General features: G+C 44.9%; 2 protein-coding genes across 4 annotated transcripts in view; both read left to right on the top strand.

Annotated features, from left to right (window-relative positions):
- Positions 1-20,503, top strand: part of LOC140720845 (uncharacterized) — a 202,431-nt gene that overhangs the window by 117,291 nt on the left and 64,637 nt on the right. For 2 of the 3 annotated variants that reach the window (XM_073035703.1, XM_073035702.1), the window contains exons 1-2: positions 17,539-17,651; positions 19,383-19,550. The exons of the other annotated variant lie outside the window; for it this stretch is intronic. The gene's annotated coding sequence lies outside the window, so the exon portion shown is untranslated. Of the gene's footprint in view, positions 1-17,538; positions 17,652-19,382; positions 19,551-20,503 lie in introns of those variants that run through there. 3 annotated transcript variants of the gene reach the window in all.
- Positions 1-20,503, top strand: part of LOC140720808 (uncharacterized) — a 290,042-nt gene that overhangs the window by 249,606 nt on the left and 19,933 nt on the right. The gene's annotated exons all lie outside the window — the stretch shown is intronic.

Raw genomic sequence — 20,503 nt, 5'->3', positions numbered from 1 at the left:
GGGGGAGGAGTTGCTGTTGTGAGGAAGTTGGAGGATCGGATGTTCCGTGACCCGGGTAAAATAAAGTTGTGAACAGGGGAGGATCTGCTCCGTTGTATCGGACGCTCGACTGTCCTTTCAGGAGGCAGCAATTCTCTCTTCAAATGAATTACTGTCTAATCTTGCTGCTAACATTGTGTTTGTTACAAAGCCCCAGTGTCTGGAAGAGCTGTCACTGTCATGGACTGTTGGTGCAGACTGGGATGGCGGTGGGGTGTCAGTGACCTCTGTATCAGAGAACAACACGGGTTTCTACATCCTCCTGTGAGATATAAATGTCCTCACAGTGGATTCGGATCAGCTGGCATAGCTGGAGTTTGCAGAGGGAAAGGGAATAGTGAGGGGTCTGAGGACAGAGTGTTTTAGTCAGCAAACAATCGTCCGGGATGGAGGGGTACAGGAGCTGTCTGATAGATCGTTTTACAGTAATTGTGTTTTTATATAATCTCACAGACGGTGACTGAGGAAGCGGCTTGTTGAGGGCGGATACCCGGGGGGTGAGCAGGTCAGACACGGGATCAGGAGAGTGACAGTGATGTGATTTCCTGTGTCACGGGTACAGACAGTCGTCTCAAGTGAGAAGTTTGTGTGGAGATGCAGCTTCCCTGGAGGTGGAGGAAAGAGGACACACCAACAGGTGGAACCAGCTGCGGGAAGACACGGTTTGTCAGGTCTGACGATGAGCTGAATGTACCATAACCTTCAGACTGAATCAGAAAGCCATTCTGAGGGTATTTGAAATGTCAGAAGCAGGGGAGATGTGATCCCATGTCTCCATCAGTCCCTCAGTGAGATGGTTCCAGTTATAACGTGCAGGGGTGAAAGCACAGTGTTTGGGGTCTGATTTAATCACTGATTCTGACACAGTGAGAGGGTTAGTTTTGCTGTAAGGCAGCAACATTAATGGAAGAAGACACAGAAACTTCATCAATTGCCAGTTGTTTAGCAGAAGTGACCAATCGTTACGTTACCTTGAGAGAAACAGATATTCCCAGTGGTGACAAAGGGGTTTATTTCAGGTTGGAGAGGGGTGTGGTGTTTTGAAATCAATGCCTTGCGGTGCCACCATCGTTAATTTAGCATGTCCGGAGTGGTGGATCACACAGCACGGAAACAGGCCTTTGGCTGGCCATACCTGTTCTGACCATCCACTCACTGTCTACACTGGTCCCATTTATCAGCACTTGGTTCATAGCCGACTGTATCTCCGCAGTTTCAATGCTCATCCACTTCGTAAATGTTGTGAAGGGACCTGTCTCCACCACCACCTCGGGCAGTGAGTTCCAGATTTCAGCTACCCTCTGAGTGAGAAATCTCTTCCTCAGATCCCTCTAAACCTCTGCATCCTCTGCTTAAATCTATGCCCTCTGATTGGTGACACTGTCCCAGGATCGGGGCCGATATGGGCATCAGTGAGGCCTTTGATAAGGTTCACATGGTAAGTTGCTGTGGAAAGTCAGATCACACGGGATCCAGGGAGAGCTGGCTCACAGGATGCACAGTTGTCTTGATGGTAGGAAGCAGAGAGTGATGGTGGGAGGCTGTTTATTGGACTCGAGGCCCTGGCCTAGTGAGGTTCCCCAGGGTTACACCACATTGCTCTCAATATTCATTGATATTTAATTATATTTGCATTTGCACAGTTTGTTGAACTCTATGCTCCACTTGATCTTTCATTGATTCTGTTATTATTCTAAAGATTTGCTAAGTGTTCCTGTAGGAAAAACAATCTCAGGGTTGTATGTGGTGTCATATATGTACTCTGATAACAACATTTACTTTGAACGTCAACCATTATTGTCATCTAGATCAATAATTTGGTTGAGAATGTACAGGATATGGAGAGTAGGTTTGCAGCAAGTTCAATTACATTTTTCTGAAAGATATTAAGTATAAACTCTTCACTCTGTTTCCCTCTCTGCACTCGAACACCCCCTCCCTTTACCGTCTTCCCTCTCTGCCCCGTCCTCCCTCTCACCCTGACATTGGACATACGTTCACGGTGAAAGTCAATTATTTTTGAGGAATCTGAAGGGGAATTCTTCACTCGGAGGTTGGTGAGAGTGTGGAATGAGCTGCCAGTGGAAGTGGAGGATGTGGGTTTGATTTAGACACTAAAGAGGAATTTGGGTGAGGACGTGGATGGGAGGTGTATGGAGGCTCTGGTGCAGGTAGCTGGAACCAGGCAGTAACAACAAAAACAGGTCAGCAAGGACTAGAAGGGCCTGTTTCGGTACGGCTGCTCTCTGTAACTCGAATAATATTCTCATTTGTAATTTCCACAGTCAGTACTTTGCTACTTATGAGTGAACCCAGAAATTTACTCAAACAAGAACTGAAAGACTCTTGGCTGGCTACAAAAAGTGTTTACAAGCTGTGATACTTGCTAAAGGGGGTGCTACACAGTAATGACCATGCAGGGCGCCCAAACTTTTGCTTCGGGCCCTTTTCCGTTTTTGTTATTTTGAAATTGTAAAAGATGGAAATAAAAATGTAATCTTGCTTAAAATATATAAAAAAATGTGTCATCTTTAACTTTATGCCTTTTGTAATCAGGTCATTGTTTACTCGCTTAGCTATTCACAGTAACAGAAATTTTGAACAGGGGTGCCCAAACTTTTGCAAGCCACTGTATATATCCTGTGCCTTCCAAAAATTCCAGACATTGCTGCTCTGTTTTCGTCCCGGCCCATGTTTTTTTAGATCAATTTTGACCAATTTTTCTCTCGTGCCTCTCTAATTCTCTTTATTCCACCTGACTTTAGCTTCTCCTTCTCTAATGTCAGGGTGAATTTGATCACATTAAGATCACTTACCCCTAAAGGTTCTTTGGACTTAAGTGACCTAATTAATTCTGGTTTATTACAACACCCAATCCAGAATAGCTGACCCCCAAATGGGCTCAATCACGAGCTGCTCTAAAAAAGCATTTTGTAGGCATTCAAGGAATTCCTCCTCTTGAGACCAACACCATCCCAATTTTCCTAATCACCTGCATGACAATCCCCATGACTACTGTAACATTGCCCTCTTGGCACGGATTTTCTATCTCCCATTGTAATTTGAGGACCACATACTTACTACTGTTTGGGGGTCTCTGTACAATTCTCATCAGGGATTCTTTTTTACAATTGATGTTCCTTAATTCTACCCACAGATTTTACACCTTCCAACCCTATGCCACTTCTTTCTAATGATTTTATTTAATACTTTACCAACAGAGCCACACAACCCCACTACCAGCTTGTTCTTGGCTTCTTCTTTCAAGAAACATATAAGTACCTGGGAACCAAAAGGACCTGCAGATGCTAGAAATCTAGAGAACTACACACAAACTGCTGGAGGAGCTCAGCATGTCAGGCAGCATCTATGGAGGGGAATCAACATTTTGGGCCAAGACCCTTCACCGGGACTCTTGATCCCCACGTATCTGGAATATCAACAAGTGAAGAAAATAGAAAGTAGTGCAAAATAGGGAAAACCTTTGACAAAATTCAGTTCAAGGCTTTAAAAAAAACTACCAAATAGAGCTCAGTAATTAACAAATACAACACAGGCAACAAACACTTTCATCAATACTGACATCGACTTCTTTTAAAATAAAAATATCTTGGTCCCATTTCAATCAGTAAAATTTAGAAAAATAAACAAGAACTTAAGAAAGCTTTAGAAAAGACTATTTACACTCAAACCCACTGAGATTAACACTACCTTGGACAGATGGAGGAAGAGAGATAACACACATGAAATAAAAAATATCACCGAATAGTCAGATAAAACTTCTAGGTATATATATTTTCATCAAAAATGAACTGGATTTAGTACTCAATGTGTGTATATGCAATTGTGATAAGAAATACAGACCGGAAATCTTAAATGAGAGGCCAATTCAGAAAAATTAATCATCACTATGGAAGGAAACATTAATCAGTTGAACGAGTACGACCCTCCATGGGAGACATCCCAACGATCTGAGCAGATGAGATGGTGACAAGATTATATGTTAATCAATACATTATTTCAGATAGGACAATCCATAATAACCATCTGGATACAATATTACAAGATAAACAAGCAGGAACAACTCCCTTAATAGATAAAGCATTTCCCAACACACACATGTTCCTCGACCAGTGGAGCACTTCACCACAGGTATTGTTCGTGTCATCAGTCAAACAAAAGATTTTCTCTGTCAATCAGCTTCAAAATGTTTCTACTCTGACATTGCCACACCCCACTTCTGATTTCCTTCTCCTCGACTTCTTCACTCTGCAGAAAACTCAAAGGAAACCTCTTCACCACAGAGTGGTGTCTGTTTGGAATCCGTCACCACTGGATGATGGATCCAGTGGTGGATCTCACCACCCAGGGAGAGCAAGAGATGAACAACAGGGGAGGATTTAAAAGGACTGTCGTGGAACTGAATCACTGGCAGGGTCCAGCTGGCTTGAGTTGACTCACTACTGTACACTAGGTGTGTTATAAATTCAGTAAGTACCAGAGACAGAGTTGAAAATAGAACTGATTTATTTGTCTTAGACCAAGAATATTAAACTCCAGTCCCATTAAAGGTGAATGTGCAGCAGATGAAACTCCTCCCATGCCCAGTGACCAGGGTGCAGAACTGGGTGTGGTGAGCAGCAGCAATAATTGCAGAGTTCAGCACCGACAGTCACTCTCGAAATTGCATTCAGCAACGGTGATGAACAAATATCCAGCATGCAGCTTATTGAAACTTTCTCCCCAGTGTGAACCCGGTAGTGTGTCACAAGTCCTAAATGGTGTAAGGTTTCACTGCTGATGTAACGACCTCTCAGTAATGTTTCCCAGCTGAGGTAATGGTTCCTCAGTAGCAGCAATGTTTAGGCTATGACTAGAGATAACAGGGTTTTGGAGTGTGGGGCTGTCCAATGACAGAAATGTCCTTTCTTGTGAGTCTGGAAGAGTGATTTTCATGGTCTTTTGCCAGGGAGAGATGAGAAAATGCAAATGGAGAGAGTGGGCCCTTTTTCTTTTTTTTATTTGTTTTCTTTACTAACCCTCTGGTCAAAGTAAGAATTACAAAGCTCAACTGTTTAATCACATATTGTTTACTGTTATTTCAGGGTACTGATTTGTAGCAGAGGACACATCACACAACATCCATCCAAACGAGATTTCTTAAGTTTAGCCAGGCTGGGGTCTATCACCCCTTATTTTAAGCTGCTAGCTGAAGTGAGAGTTATGCAAGTTTAATTCACTGAGTGAATCGCTTCCCACATTCACAGCAGGTGAACAGAATCTCCCCAGTGTCAACAGTGATACACATTTGGTGGATTTGGCTGAGAGAATTTTTTCCCAAAGTCTGAGCATGAAATCGGCCTCTACCCAGTGTGAACTCGCTGGTGTCTCTGTAGTTGAGATGTCCAAGTGAATCCCTTCCCACAGTCTGAGCAGGTGAACGGCCTCTCCCCAGTGTGAACTCTCTGATGTACCTTCAGTTGAGATGATGAAGTGAATCCCTTCCCACAGTCTGAGCAGGTGAATGGCCTCTCCCTAGTGTGAACTCTCTGATGTACCTTCAGATGAGATGACATAGTGAATCCCTTCCCACAGTCTGTGCAGGAGAACGGCCTCTCCCCAGTGTGAAATCGCTGATGTATCTTCAGTTGAGATGACGAAATGAAACCCTTCCCACAGACTGAGCAGGTGAACGGCCCTTTCCCTGTATGGGCTGACTGGTGTGACAGCAGGTGAGATAACCGATTGAATCCCTTCCCACAGTCTGAGCAGGTGAACCGCCACTTCCCAGTGTGAACTGACTGGTGTCTCTGCAGGAAAGATGATTCAGTGAATCCCTTTCCACAGACTGAGCAAGTGAATGGCCACTCCCCAGTATGAACTAACTGGTGTCTCAGTAGGTGAGGTGACAAAGTGAATCCCTTCCCACAGACTGTGCAGGTGAACGGCCTCTCCCCAGTATGAACTCGCTGATGTACCTTCAGTTGAGATGAGCAAGTGAATCCCTTCCCACAGTCTGAGCAAGTGAACGGCCGCTCCCCAGTGTGAACTCGCTGATGTAACTTCAGTAGACATGACTGAGTAAATCCCTTCCCACAGTCTGAGCAGGTGAATGGCCTCTCTCCAGTGTGAACTCGCTGATGTACCTTCAGTTTATATGACCGAGTGAACCCCCTCCCACAGTCCGAGCAGGTGAACAGCCGCTCCCCACTATGAACTCGCTGATGTACCTTCAGTTTATATGACCGAGTGAACCCCCTCCCACAGTCCGAGCAGGTGAACAGCCGCTCCCCACTATGAACTCGCTGGTGAGCCATTAGGGTGGATGATTGAGTAAATCCTTTCCCACACTCTGAGCAGGTGAACGGCCTTTCCCCAGTGTGAACTGACTGGTGTACCAGTAGGTAGGATGACTGAGTGAATCCCTTCCCACAATCTGAGCAGGTGAACGGCCTCTCTCCAGTGTGAACTCTCTGATGTATCTTCAGTTTAGATGACGAAATGAATCCCTTCCCACAGTCTGAGCAGATGAATGGCCTCTCCCCAGTGTGAACTCACTGGTGAGCCATTAGGTCAGATGACCGAGTGAATCCCTTCCCACAGTCTGAGCAGGTGAACGGCCTCTCCCTAGTGTGAACTCGCTGGTGAGCCATTAGGTCAGATGACCGAGTGAATCCTTTCCCACAAGTTGAGCAGATGACCAGCCTCTGCCCAGTGTGAACTTGCTGAGGTACCTTCAGTTGAAATGACTGAGTGAATCCATTCCCACTGTCTGAGCAGGTGAACTCCCATGTAAAATGAGGGGCATGCCAGTCAGTTAGATGATAGAGTGAATCCCTCCCCACTGTCTCAGCAGGAAGGATGATCGTGTGAATCCCTTGCTGCACTTCTTAAATATCTGGACAAAGACAGCAAAACTGGCGTGTTGTATTTGAGATTCTTGTAGACAAATTCCTTGTCATTTTTAACCTGTAAAAAAGATTTACAAAATCCATCAATGGGTGTAGGACAACATTTCAGATGAGATCACTTGAGTTGTCAAGGTGTGACCTGACATCACACTGTTACAGTGAAGTTCATCCCAAGTTGGAGAGAGAAATCATCTTCTAACTGGGCACAATGCTGGTATCTGGAATGACCATCAAACTCTCTGATGCTCCTCCTGTCTCTATAAGAATGGGGCATTTCTGCCATCTCCAATCTGTGACTTGGCTCAGTTTGACTCTCTCCATTGGTATTATTCCCTGTTACCACTGAGCTGCATGGGCTGCTGGCCCCACAGTAACTGAACGCTCTGACGCAAATAGCCTTTGTTAACATGCAGATGGGAATCTCACACAAATATCTGGAAGTGCATTTCACGCACCCACCACTGTCTGTGTAAAAAACTTACCCCAAAATCCCCTCAGTATCTATTTCCAAGCAGCTTGGATGCCCCCTCATGTTCGCCATTTCTTCCCTGGGAAATTTCAACAACAGAACCATGGAACATTACAGCACAGAAACAGGCCTTTTGGCCCTTCATGGCTGTGCAGAACCATTTTTCTGCCTAGTCCCACTGACCTGCACCTGGGCCATATCCCTCCAAGCCCCTCTCATCCATATATCTGTCCAAGATTTTCTTAAATGTCAAAAGTGAGTCCGCATTCACCACTTCATCTGGCAGCTGATTCCACACTCCCACCACTCTCTGAGTGAAGAAGCACCCCCTAATATTCCCTTTAAACTTTTCTCTCTTCACCCTTAACCCATGACCTCTGTTTTTTTTCTCCCCTGGCCTCAGTGGAAAAAGCCTGCTTGCGTTCACTCTATCTATACCCATCATAATTTTATACACCTCTATCAAATCACCCCTCATTCTCCTACATTCCAAGGAATAAAGTCCTAACCCATTCAACCTTTCTCTGTAACTCAGTTTCTCAAGTCCCAGCAACATCCTTGTAAACCTTCTCTGCACTCTTTCAAACTTATTAATATCCTTCCTGTAATTAGGTGACCAAAACTGCACAGAATACTTCAAATTCAGTCTTACCAATGTCTAATACAACTTCACCATTACATTCCAACTCTTATACTCTATACTTTGATTTATAAAGGCCAATGTAACAAACATCTGGCTATCCACACGATCAACATCCCTCATCATTTCATAAACCTAAAAAAGGCTCTAAACATAAACAAGGAAATTAAACATTGCTTTGAGGATTTGTTAGAAGTCTACAAAATTCTGAGGGTATAGATAGGGTAAATGCAAGCAGCTTTTTCCACTGAGGTTGGGTGGGACGACAACCAGAGGTCATGGGTAAGTGGGGAAGGTGAATATTTCATGGGAACAGTTGGAAAAGCTCTTTACTGAAATGGTCGTCAGAGTGTGGAATGAGATGTCAGCACAAGTGGTGAATATGAACTCGATTTCTCAATTAAGGGAAGTTTGATAGGTACCTGGATGGTATGGGTATGGAGGGCGATGGTTCCAGTGCAGGTAGTTGCATTAGACAGCTTAAATTTTTTTTTGCCATTGACTAGATGGGCCAAATAGCTCATTTCTCTACTGAACTTCTCCATGTTTCTGTAACAGAGAAGCTGGCCAAACGTGTTTGGAAGGGAAAAGGTAGGAGTGACAACGTAACAGTAATGGCTGGAGTTTCTGGGAGTAATTCGGGAGCTGAGTGACAGATACATCACAAAGAAGTGGAAGCATTGGAAAGGCAGGAGGACACAACCGTGGCTGAAATGAGAAGCCAAAGCCAACATAAAAGACAAAGAGAGGACAGACGAAAGAACAAAAAACTATTGGGAAGCTTTTAGGAACCAACAGAAGATGACTAAACAAAAAGTCAGATAAGCTCAGGGCTTGGACTGATGATTAATGAGTCAGTCATTAATGAGTCTTGGTAGCACCCAGGAGTCTGAGACATTTAGAGGAACAAAATATCCGAGCTCTCAATATCTCTTGAAACCCAAGTTTCCCTGTACCAGTTACCTTACAACTTTTATTTTGGCAGGCACATACAAACTCTACACCCTCACTTCTGAAGAACTCACACTTACAAGTACTCCTTTGCTAGAAAAACTGCCAGTCCCAATCCACACTTGTTAGATCTTTCTGATACCATCAAAATTGACCTTTCTCCAATTTAGAATCTCAACCCATGGTCCAGCCCTCTCTTTTTCCATATCTACTTGGAACCTTATTTCATTACAATCGCTAGATACAAAGTGTTCCCATACACTAATTTCTGTCACTAATGCTGGATCATTTCCTAACAGCTTATTGCACACCTCTATGTCGGGAATACTACGTCCTGATTAAGGGCACATTTGACAAACTCTACCCCATTTAGTCCTTTTACAGTATGGGAGTTCCATTCAATATATAAAAAGTTAAAATCGCTTACTATATCAACCTTTGTTTCTTAGCATAGTCTGCAATCTCTACAAAGTTTGTTTCTCTAAATCTCTCAGAGTGTTGGGAGCAACAAAGTCCCAATAATGGCTACAATATCATAATTCCCTGTCCTGAGCTCATCTGGCTTTCCTACGATGCTTCTTGCATTGTGATATACACAGCTCAGCACATTCATCGCACCAGGCTCAACCATTTGATTGCTGACTCTGTCCGAGGTGTGAACAACATCTGTCTGGGTGTCAAGAAAGCAACCTCTTCCTCAATGTCACAAAGACAAGGGAACTGGTTGTGGACTACAGAAGGAATGGAGACAGGCTAACCCCTATTGACATCAATGGATCTGGGGTTGAGAGAGTGAACAGCTTCAAGTTCCTCGGCATAAACATCACCGAGGATCTCATGTGGTCTGTACATACCGGCTGTGTGGTACGTGGCTGTGCGCCTCTGTCACCTCAGACGGTTGAAGAAGTTTGGGATGGGGCCCCAAATCCTAAGAACTTTCTACAGGGGCACAATTGAGAGCATTCTGACTGGCTGCATCACTGCCTGATATGGGAACTGTACTTCCCTCAATCGTAGGACTCTGCAGAGAGTGGTGCGGACAGCCCGGCGTATCTGTAGTTGTGAACTTCTCATTGTTCAGGACATTTACAGAGACAGGTGCGTAAAAAGTCCCAAAGGATCACTGTGGACCCAAGTCACCCCAACCACAAACTGTTCCAGCTGCTACCATCCAGGAAATGGTACCACAGCATAAAAGCTGGACCAACGGGCTCCTGGACGGCTTCTTCCACCAGGGCAACAGACTGATTAATTTATGCTGATACAATTGTGTTTCTGTTATAACCACTGTCCTATGTACAAACCATTTATTATAAATTACACATTGCACATTTCGATGAAGAAGTAATATGAAGATTTCTGCTCCTCATGTATATGAATGATATAAGTCAATTCATTTCACCCACTTCACTATCTGTTCTGGCATTCTGACTCCAATTCCCCCCTGCAATTTTAGTTTCACGACACACCCTCTCCACCACACACTAGCAACAGCAAGCCTTACCACCAGGATATTAGATCTCTGCTAGTTTTAATCCCCAAACTAACAAATCCCCTATCAACCATTTGACATTCCTCTGCCAGGTAATCCCCCCAACAGTTTCTAAAGTGGTCTACCTGTTGTCGTACGAGATGGCCACAAGAGTACTCTGCGATGAATATTTAACCTCATTCTCCTTCCTGACTCTCACCTAGTTTAATGTGTCCTGCACCTTGGGTGTAACTCACCTCTCTTGATGTCATATCTATCACCCCCTCTGACTCCCAGATGATCCAGAATTCATCCATTTCCAGCTCCTTAAAGTGCAGGGTTACAGGCTGCAGCTGGATGCATATCTTGTAGGTGAGGGTAGCAGGGACACTGGAGGTCTCCCCTCCTTCCCACCAATGTCCCGCCTAATTTGTAATGACCGGTGTGCTGAAACACCTTGTGCTGTGCAATTTTTACCCACTGACAACAACATGCGCACACTGAATTTTAAATAGGGAGGTATTTCTTTTAACAGCTGGCAAATCACTGTCGATAAGAACTTTGATCTCCCCTGGGTTTGATCGAGTTCATCTGCACTCTCACACAAACTATGTAACAGGCCTGTTGCGAGTTATTAAGGATTTTCTCACTAGAGCTTTTGCACACCGTCCATATGTGATTTGCTTGCTAATGGTGCTTTAAAAAGTCAGATTTCCAAATATCACTCCACTTCTTCCCACTTGCAAATTCTCCAGCAACTTTTGCATCGCCACAATACACACATCAGTTTCCGTATTGTACATAAATATTCCCCCTGAACCCTCCCCTGGGTGACTGACGGTGATGAACTCAGTGATGACAACGCCAATGAATATGAAGGGAAGGGCAGTGGTCTGGCTCATTGGAGTCTGGCACATTTGTGATGTGAAAGCTATTTGCTGCCCAGGACAAAGGTGTTTGATGTCATTATGTACCCAGAGAGAATCGGTCAAAACATGTTCTCACCGGTAGAAAAGTGCAGAACGAGAGGAGGTAGCTCAAGCAACACACACAAAATGCTGGAGGAACTCAGCAGGCCAGGCAGCATCTATGTAAACGAGTACTAATGTTGAGTTCCTCCGGAATTGTTCCCTTTCTCCCAGTTCCTAATCCTTGCATTTAGATAGCTGGAGCTCAGCTCTGTCTGAGAGATCCATCGGTTCCCATTCCCTCATCAGACGTAAGCTCCCCGGGGCCCGTGTACGGATCGTGGGGCTGAGAGAGAGGGAAGAGGGCAGGACTGTCCCGGGATTGGGGGCTACGATGTCCGGAGTTCACAGCAAATGTCCCTCAGTGGGTGTTTAAGATAGCAGCACGGGAAATCATTCTTACCTTTGCCGATCCTCCTGAGGCCCTTTGTGTACTATTCGGTGACGTCATCGACCTTGGTGCCTGCGTATTTGATCGTTGCTTCGGAGGGAGCGAAATTTTAAACGAATGTGTTTATGGGTATTCGCGGTGCCATTAAAAGTTCCTGCAAGCACAGGTTTCATGTCCACACCTTAGAGTTTTTTCTGTGTAGAAAACTTAGCAGTTGTTTTAACGTAGAAAGCGGCTCCCAAAAACAATATACTCAATATCAACAGGCATTCCATTTATCCAATGCCTCTCGTACAAACCTCTTACAAACGCAGGAATAAAACACAAGAGATTCTGCAGTTTCTGGAAGTCCAGACACACAAACAAAATGCTGGAGGAACTGTGCAGTTCAGGTAGCAACTAAGCAGAGGAGTACACAGTACAGGCATGCTGAATGGGGCTCAGCCTAAACGTTGTCTATTTATTCCTCTCCACATTTGCTGCCCGATCTGTTGATTTCTTCCAGTATTTTGCAAAAATTAACGACCCATATTTTCAATCAAGAAGTTTCCAAATGTGTCTGATCTTTCATTCGTAGCCACATCCTGCAGGTTCGATTCCTCTTCTTCCTCCTCCTTGTAAACTCTAGGCCCCATCTCTTTCTGCAGCCCCAAAACCCTGACTGGCAACTTGGTTTCTGACTCTGCTCCATCGAAGATTGACTCGCTAGTCTGCTGTCTGACTTTAGAGGTGCATTGTAACAACCCAGCAGTTTGAAGCACAGTCCTTTGAAATGAGTGAAAATTACCCAAATCATTGAAAAGAGCGGAGAAGAAGGAGTTTAACCATCCTCGTCCAGAACCCTGAAGAACGTCAAAACCACAGTGACCTCGACGTCTTATTCAGCCCGGAGAAAATTATGCAGGAAATTCATGCAGGTGTATAAGATGATGAGACGCATTGGTCGTGTGGATAGTCAGAGGCTTTTTCCCAGGGCTGAAACGGCTAACACGAGGGGGAATAGGTTTAAGCTGCTTGGAAGTAGGTACAGAGGAGATGTCAGTGCCAAGTTTTTTTAAACAAAGAGTGGTGTGTATATGGAATGCTCTGCCAGCGACGGTGGTAGAGGCGGATAAAATAGGGTCTTGTAAGAGACTCTTAGATAGGTACACGGAGCTTATGAAAATAGAGGGTGATGCGGTAGGGTAATTCTAGGCAGTTTAGAGGCAAAGTTACATGGTCGGCACAACATTGTGGGCCAAAGGGTCTGTAATGTGTTGAAGATTTCTGTGATTCTATGGAATTCAAAGGAAATCTCCTATCCCACGGAGTGGTGACTAGTTGCAACCTGGCATCTCAGGGGGAGTGAGAGGGGAACGGCAGGGATAGATTTTCATATACTGATACGGAACAGAAACATGGCCAGGGACCAGCTGGGCCGAGTGGCCTCTCTAGTGTACATTGTGAGTGTGGTAGAGACAGTAAGTACCTGACACATGGGATTTCATACAAACTGATTTACCCTTCACAGACCCACAATATTAAACACCAGTCTAGTTTAAGGCTAACATCAGCAGAACAGACTCCTCCAAGGCTCAGTGACCAGGGTTCAGTCCTGGTTGCGATGAGCAGCCGCAAGAACTGCAGAATCTGACAGTAACAGTCCCTCATGAACCTGCAGCTGCCTTCAGTCACCGTGATGGTGAAACATTTAACACGGAGCTGATTTGAACTTCCTCCCTGATGTGAAGTTGCTGGTGTTGCAGCAGCTGGGATGATTGAGTAAAACTCTTTGCTCACTCCGGACAGAAATGTGGCCTCTATTTATTGTGAACTCACCGGAGCATCGCAAGGTGGGTTAACTGAATGAGTCTCTTCACACACACGGAGCAGGTGAACGGCGGCTTCCCAGTGCGAAGCTGTTGGTGTATCTGCAATAGCAGACGGAATCCCTTCCGAAATGAGAGCCAGTGAATAACATCTCACTGCTATCAACGGCATGGCGATGTATCCAATCAGATCACGGACATGGACATGTGTTCGGGCTCTCCTTGTAGCAAGTGGGGCGCTGTCTTCTCCAGCATCTCCGTCTCCACATTCAAGGATCGGCGGCATTCAAGCGCTGGTGAACTGACAGATACAGCGGAACTAACGAGCAATCACAAAGCAACTAACGTGTTTGTGATTCCCATACCCAAATCCTTCGACTTTTCTAAACTGTTAAAAGTTTACAAACCACGTCAGTGGGTGAAGGACAACATTTCAGTTCAGATAATTTTAGTTTCTATGGTGTCTTCTGAGAAAAACACTGTCGCAACTCAAAATAATTTGACTTCATCTTCTAACTGGCCACAGTTCCGGAATCAGGCTGATGCACCATCAATAACTCACTCTGAGACGTAAGAAGCGAGATATCGGCTTTTATTGACTGTAAGAATTAACAACACTACATCCTGGAGAATGAGGCCGGGCACAGGCCTCAATCGCCTTTATACAGGGGTCTGTGGGAGGAGCCACAGGAGCAGTCAGCAGGGGTCTGTGGGAGGAGCCACAGGAGCAGTCCAGACAGGTTTATGTAGTTCACCACACAGGCACAATATCAAACTCTCTGCTTCCCTCTCTGTATCAAAATGGATCATTCCTCCCCTTCATCAGTCTGTGACTTGGCTCAGTTTGTCTGTCTCCTTCGGATTCTGAGCATGCGCCACACACCCGCTGAGATCACATTTTATTTACACGGCTGTGACTGGAGACTTTCTGATTATTATGTCCCTCCTGGCATTTGACGGTGGTAAACTCAGAGTCAGCAATGGTATTGAACCTCAGGAGTAGGTGATTAGGCTTTTTCGTTGGAGATCTGTCAGAAACGAGCCACGCTCCCGAATAATGGCTTCAAGACAAATTCAAGGAAACAAAGTTTATTAACAGTTCTGCAGAGCTGGGCCCCCTCAGAGAAGGGAACCCTGAACCTTACAGGGCAGCAGGTTTTATCCTTCTTCCTTACCCCTCCCCTCCCTGACTCGGGAGGTACACAGTGTTTTCCCATTCCATATTTGGAGTTGTTTTTTTACACATTTCTGTAAAACAATAGTCCATATCTCAGGACTTCAATGATTCCACAAACAGTTAATCTTGTCAGGGCTTCTGCATTCATAATTAAATCACATTTGTTTTCTGACTTTAACCCAGACATAATTAAATCACATTTGTCCTCTGACTTTAACCCAGACATAATTAAATCACATTTGTCCTCTGACTTTAACTCAGACATAATTAAATCACATTTGTTTTCTGACCTTAACCCAGACATAATTAAATCAGAAACGCACATCTTAATTTTGAATCTCACAAGATCGATAAACTGCCGGTAGTTTGTGTCTGGATGAGTGGGTCGTTTTCAGACTGGAAGGAGGTAGCGTTTGGAGTACCCCAGAGATCAGTCCCTGACCACAGTTGTTCACAGTTTAATGTCCTGGCGGAGGCAGCGAGATGTGAGATGTCCCAGTCTGCTGGTGACGCTGAAAGAGTGGAGTTGGGGGAGGGGAGGCTATTCACATGCAATTTCGTAGCTTTGCAATCAGTACATAGAGCACTGTGGGGCTGCAGCGGCGGGTTCCAATCTGCTAATTAGATTTGCTGACGGCACTACATTGATCGGCCGAATCCCAAACAATAATGAGGCAGCGTATAGAGAAGAAGTCATCACCCCGACGCAGTGGTGTCAAGAAAACTCTCCCTCATTGTAACGAAAACAAAGGAGTTGGTTGTGGATTACAGGAGGAATGGAGACAGGGAGCACATTCAACATTTCCAAGTCTGTTATTGACACAAAATGCACATTTTAATAGTGATCATGACACAATGTATTTTATATATTGTTAATGACATAAAACATATTTATAGATTGTTACTGACAGAGAATCGTATAACTTGTGTTCCGTGTGTTATCTGAATGTACTTGCCTGTGATGCTGCCACAAGTCAGTGTTTCTCTGTACCTGTACCTTCCCGTACTTGTGCACTTGGCAATAAATTCAACAGGACCTGAGAAATCTCAGTGAGATTTGATTAGTGATGATCATCTTGGCAGCTCGGTAGGTCGAATGTATGAGACAGTACACTGTTAAATGCAAAACCCTGAACAGTGTCGATGATCAGAGGGATCTTAGACTCCAAGTTCATCGTTCCCTGAAAGAGACTGCACAGATTGATCGGGTGGTTAAGAAGGCAAATGGCATGGTTGTCTTTATTGGTTGAAGCATTGAGCTCAAAAGTCGGGAAGTTGTGTTGCGGCTGTTACGAGCCTGCGGTCGAACTGTGACTGTTTCTTTAAGAGCGCCGGCGTGAGGAGGCGGGACTATGACGTCAGTCACAGGCTGACAGCGCTGACTGTGGATTAACCATGAGAGAGAGAGAGAGCGATCTGCAGACAGGCAGTCGGGGGGGGGAGGGGGGGAGGGAGGGAGGGAGGGAGAGAGAGAGAGAGAGAGAGAGAGAGAGAGAGAGAGAGAGAGAGAGAGAGAGAGAGAGAGAGAGAGAGAGAGAGAGAGAGAGAGAGAGAGAGAGAGAGAGAGAGAGAGAGAGAGAGAGAGAGGAGAGAGAGAGAGAGAGAGAGAGAGAGACTGGAAAAGCTGATAGCTTCAGTTAGTCGCAGCTGAGGCTTGGAACTCTCCTATGCCCACAAGAGTGGGTTGATCATCGGTACACAGAACCACAACGAACGTGTGTGGCTGTCACTTCGTATAATCCATAGGAGTGGGTTTTGGAATATCTTGTATTAACCCTTGCCTGGGTATGTTGTGTGGTAACCCCTGGAAGACGGTATTCCTCTGACAGGTCACTTTTGCTGATAATTCGTATGTGGACGGATTCAACGGATAAGAACTTCGTCGATGGTTATTGTGAAGTAACGGCCATTTCTCTACGTTTCACCCTGGATTACAAATAACTCTCTCCCGTCATTTATTCTGTGTATTACTGAACTTTCCTAATTTACCATCTCAAGACTCTAAGCTTTCTTTCCTCAGGCTCGATAGTCTGGGAGTTATATTTACACATATATACACTTCACACTGTTAACTTTCCTTTATTTCGTTAAGTTACTATAATATAAGTAGACACTAATAAAGAGAGTGGTTTTAACATCAAAACCAGACTCCAGTGTGAACGCTATTACTGCTGGTTCGTTTCGAAAACGTTTCAGTTCGTAACACAGTTTTATAAAACTAGTTAGACCACATCTGGAGTGTTTCATACAGTTCTGGTCGCCCCCATTCTCGGAAGGATGTCGGGGCTTTGGAGAGGGCGCAGAAGAGGTTTACCAGGACACTGCCTGGATTAGAGGGCATGAGCTATAACGAGAGGCTGGACAAACTTGTGTTGTTTTCTCCAGAGCGGCGCAGGCTGGGGTGAGACTGGATGGACGTTTATAAGATTACGAGAGGATTAGATAGAGTGGACAGACGATATATTTTTCCTCGGGGTTGAAATGTCTAATACATTTAAGGTGAGAGGAGATGTGAGCGGCAAGTTTGCTTCCGTCCAGAGACTAATGAGTAGCTGGAGTCTCTGCCTGGGGGGGGGGGGGGGGGAGAGAACCCAATCATGTCACGTGATCCAGTTTGCCCCTCCCATTTAATCGCAGATGGGCAGCACCTGCGCGTCTGTTTCCGAGGCTTCGCCTCCGGAATCTCCGCGCATGTTCACAGTCTCCGGGTGGACGGTGTTATCCTCTCCGCTCAGAGCTGAAGTCGGTCGGCTGTGTGTTCGGGAAAGACTTTCGTCTTTTCCGTCGGGATCACTGTCTGCGAGCCGAAGGTATCACTTTCCCTCGGTGAGTATTGAGACCGATCCCGAGCGGGGAGATCCGATGTTGGCCGTGAGCCCCGAACTGAGGGCCAGTTACTCATTTATTTTCCAGTTATCTGGGCTCGTCAGAAATGTGTCCCCTTCACTTAATCTGCATTGAACGATCCAAACCAGGAGCCCAGGCTGTCTGTTTCCACAGAATTGAAATGAAAGTCCCGCCGACAGGTCACGTGAGGCTGTGAGCCACAGATTCACCCCGCCCTCCGCTTTGTGACGCCAGATCACGTGGTGTGATGTTGGCCGCTGAGTTCCGTTAACTTCCCCGAACTCGCCTCGCTACCAGAGGCTCCTCACATTTGTCCTGGAGCTTTATGGCTGTGGTGTCTTCTCCCGGACTGGGGTGGGTGAGAAAGGAAAACGTCCCAGGTTGTGGGGATCTTTGATTTTACTTCCTGCTTTACCGAGGGACTGGGATGTGCTGATCTGGATCCAAAGGTCTGTGCAGTTCCTCGCAGTCACGGGCGGAGCAGTTACCATGCAAAGTGGGAGACTTCCTATGGTGTGTTGATAAAAATTTGGTGACGGTCAAAGTATATATGGCAAAGTTCTTGTTGTTTCTTCTAATTTTGTCATTTTTGAATCTTTTATACAGTAGTATGTATCATTAATTCAGTAGCTGTGGTGTGTTCTGACGTCTCCGGACCGGCTTTTCCGTGTTTACAACAGTAGGAATAGACCCGTGAGTCTGGTGTTCAAACTGTGTTTGGAAATTCCCCCACCCCTCACTGTCACTCGGTGGAAATCAGGCAGAATCTCAAGTTGCTGGAGATCTGCACTAAAAACTAAATGTTTGAAGTCAACCTGAATTGTAAAGTTTGTTCCCCTCCCCGCAGCTGTTCCTTACCTGCTGAGTGTTTCTGGTAATTCCACTTTCTTTTTATTACATTTAACCTGGAAATGGAAATGACTCGATCTGTGATAGTAGAACAGTAAAGAAAGCACAACTTTTCCCTGTCAATTATCCTGGTACCAGTTTGTCTGTTATTGCTGGAAATGTGTTCAGTGCAGTTGTTGCTAACGAGGTTCACATGAATAATCTCATGATCAGCGTTATGTATGAGGAGCATTTGATGGTTCTGGACCTGTGCTGGATGGATTTCAGAGGGATGGCGAGGTTTGTGGAGGCGATGTATGGTTAAGTAAACCTACCGAATAGTGAAAAGCCTGGATACACTGGACATGCAGAGGATGTTTCCATTAGACAGAGAGTCTATGATCTGACAGCACAATCTCAGAATGAAGATGCTTCCCGTTAAAATTCAGTTGAGATTTTTTTTTGCCAAAAGGTGTCTGAAGTGTGGAATTTGTTGCCACAGAGTGTGGTTGAGGCTGCCAGTTGGGTACATTTATGACAGAGATTAATATATTCAAGATTGCTCAGTAGCTTCAGGGTTACAGGAGGAAGGCAAGAATATGGTGTTGGAATAAAAATCAGCCATGTTTGAATGGTGGAGCAGATCAGATGGATCAAATCACCTAATTCTGTTCCTTATGTCTTACCATGACTGAATGATGGCTCCTTCTTATCCCATATTCTTTTGTGTCATGTGAGGGACAATAAAAGATTGTTCACTGAGATCCTTATATCTGCCTTCAACGTTTAAATTTCAGTGAGTTTTGTTCTTAGTGACATTAAGCAGAAATGTTTGGTTCTGCTTTTTATTGTTAATGTGCTTCATTATCTTTCATGTTAAAGTTAGACCTGTGGTGAGAGATTTATTGGAAGAAAAACCAGAACTGGAAGCAGAGCGTGACTGAAGACGAGGGAACAGCAACAAGTGAACCAGCCCGAGGATTGAAAGCATCAACTGGAGCGAACCCTTCTGACTCGGAGATTCCAGTGATTCAGTCAGGAGAAAGTTTGGTGAGTCTCATTTACTCAAACACTGGTCCTTTAGACATTACATACCTGTACAAGGGAAGGTAGGAAACAGCTGGAGTGAGACTGAATGTGCCCTGAAGAACCAGTTATGCCTCTGTCAGACCCAGTTGCAATCAGTCCAGGTCTGGTAATGTGCTTCCAGCAGCCCAGCCCTTTAAAACCACTCCCATTTTGTGGAAGTCGAATCTGGATAAAGTCACTCAGAGACTGTATAAGTACAAACTCTTTATTCCAAGCACCCGGGGCTCACTCAGTTAGTCGCTCAAACAGGAACAGTCAATGATTGTTCCCACCCAATTCACTAACTGACTAACAATTCCCCTTCACCACAGATATATCAGTCCAGTTACTCCCCACACAAGGCAGGCTGGAGCCAAAGTTATTTACTACATGACAGGCTGGTGCCCCTAAAGACAAATTACAAAATAGTCATAATGGCTTACACACACAGAACAGACTGAAGCTGTCCTATCTCTACGCATGAGTGCACAAGGAGATAAGCATCCTGAAACCCTAGCTAGCTACCCTCAAGAAGAAATATGGCTCAGCATGGCTTAGTACATCTGTTGATCATCAGCAGTTTCTTTCAGAAAAACAGGCTGCTATTTTTTAACGAGTGTTAAACCATACTTCATCATTCCCTTCTTTTTGATCATTACATGAGCAACAAAACAGTATTTTTTTTTACAGAGAAAGCAATCGAGTACAGCTTTGACTTCTCAGTGGGTAAAAACGGCATACAACAGTAACTATAACAAAGATATGTACAACTATTAGGACATAATGCAATATCATGCCCCACATATTACCAAACAGGCCTTCGAAGATCACCATTTCGACCCTTCGGTGAACCCATATAAATCCTGCCCTACTCTCTTGATGCTGTCAATCTCCTCGGCATTGTGCTCGGAGAGGGATGTAACGTTAATGGACTC

Source organism: Hemitrygon akajei, unplaced genomic scaffold (assembly GCF_048418815.1).
Source record: "Hemitrygon akajei unplaced genomic scaffold, sHemAka1.3 Scf000047, whole genome shotgun sequence".
Taxonomy (NCBI): domain Eukaryota; kingdom Metazoa; phylum Chordata; class Chondrichthyes; order Myliobatiformes; family Dasyatidae; genus Hemitrygon; species Hemitrygon akajei.
Note: the sequence above shows the minus strand (reverse complement) of the source record. Positions and strands in the feature narration are given on the sequence as shown.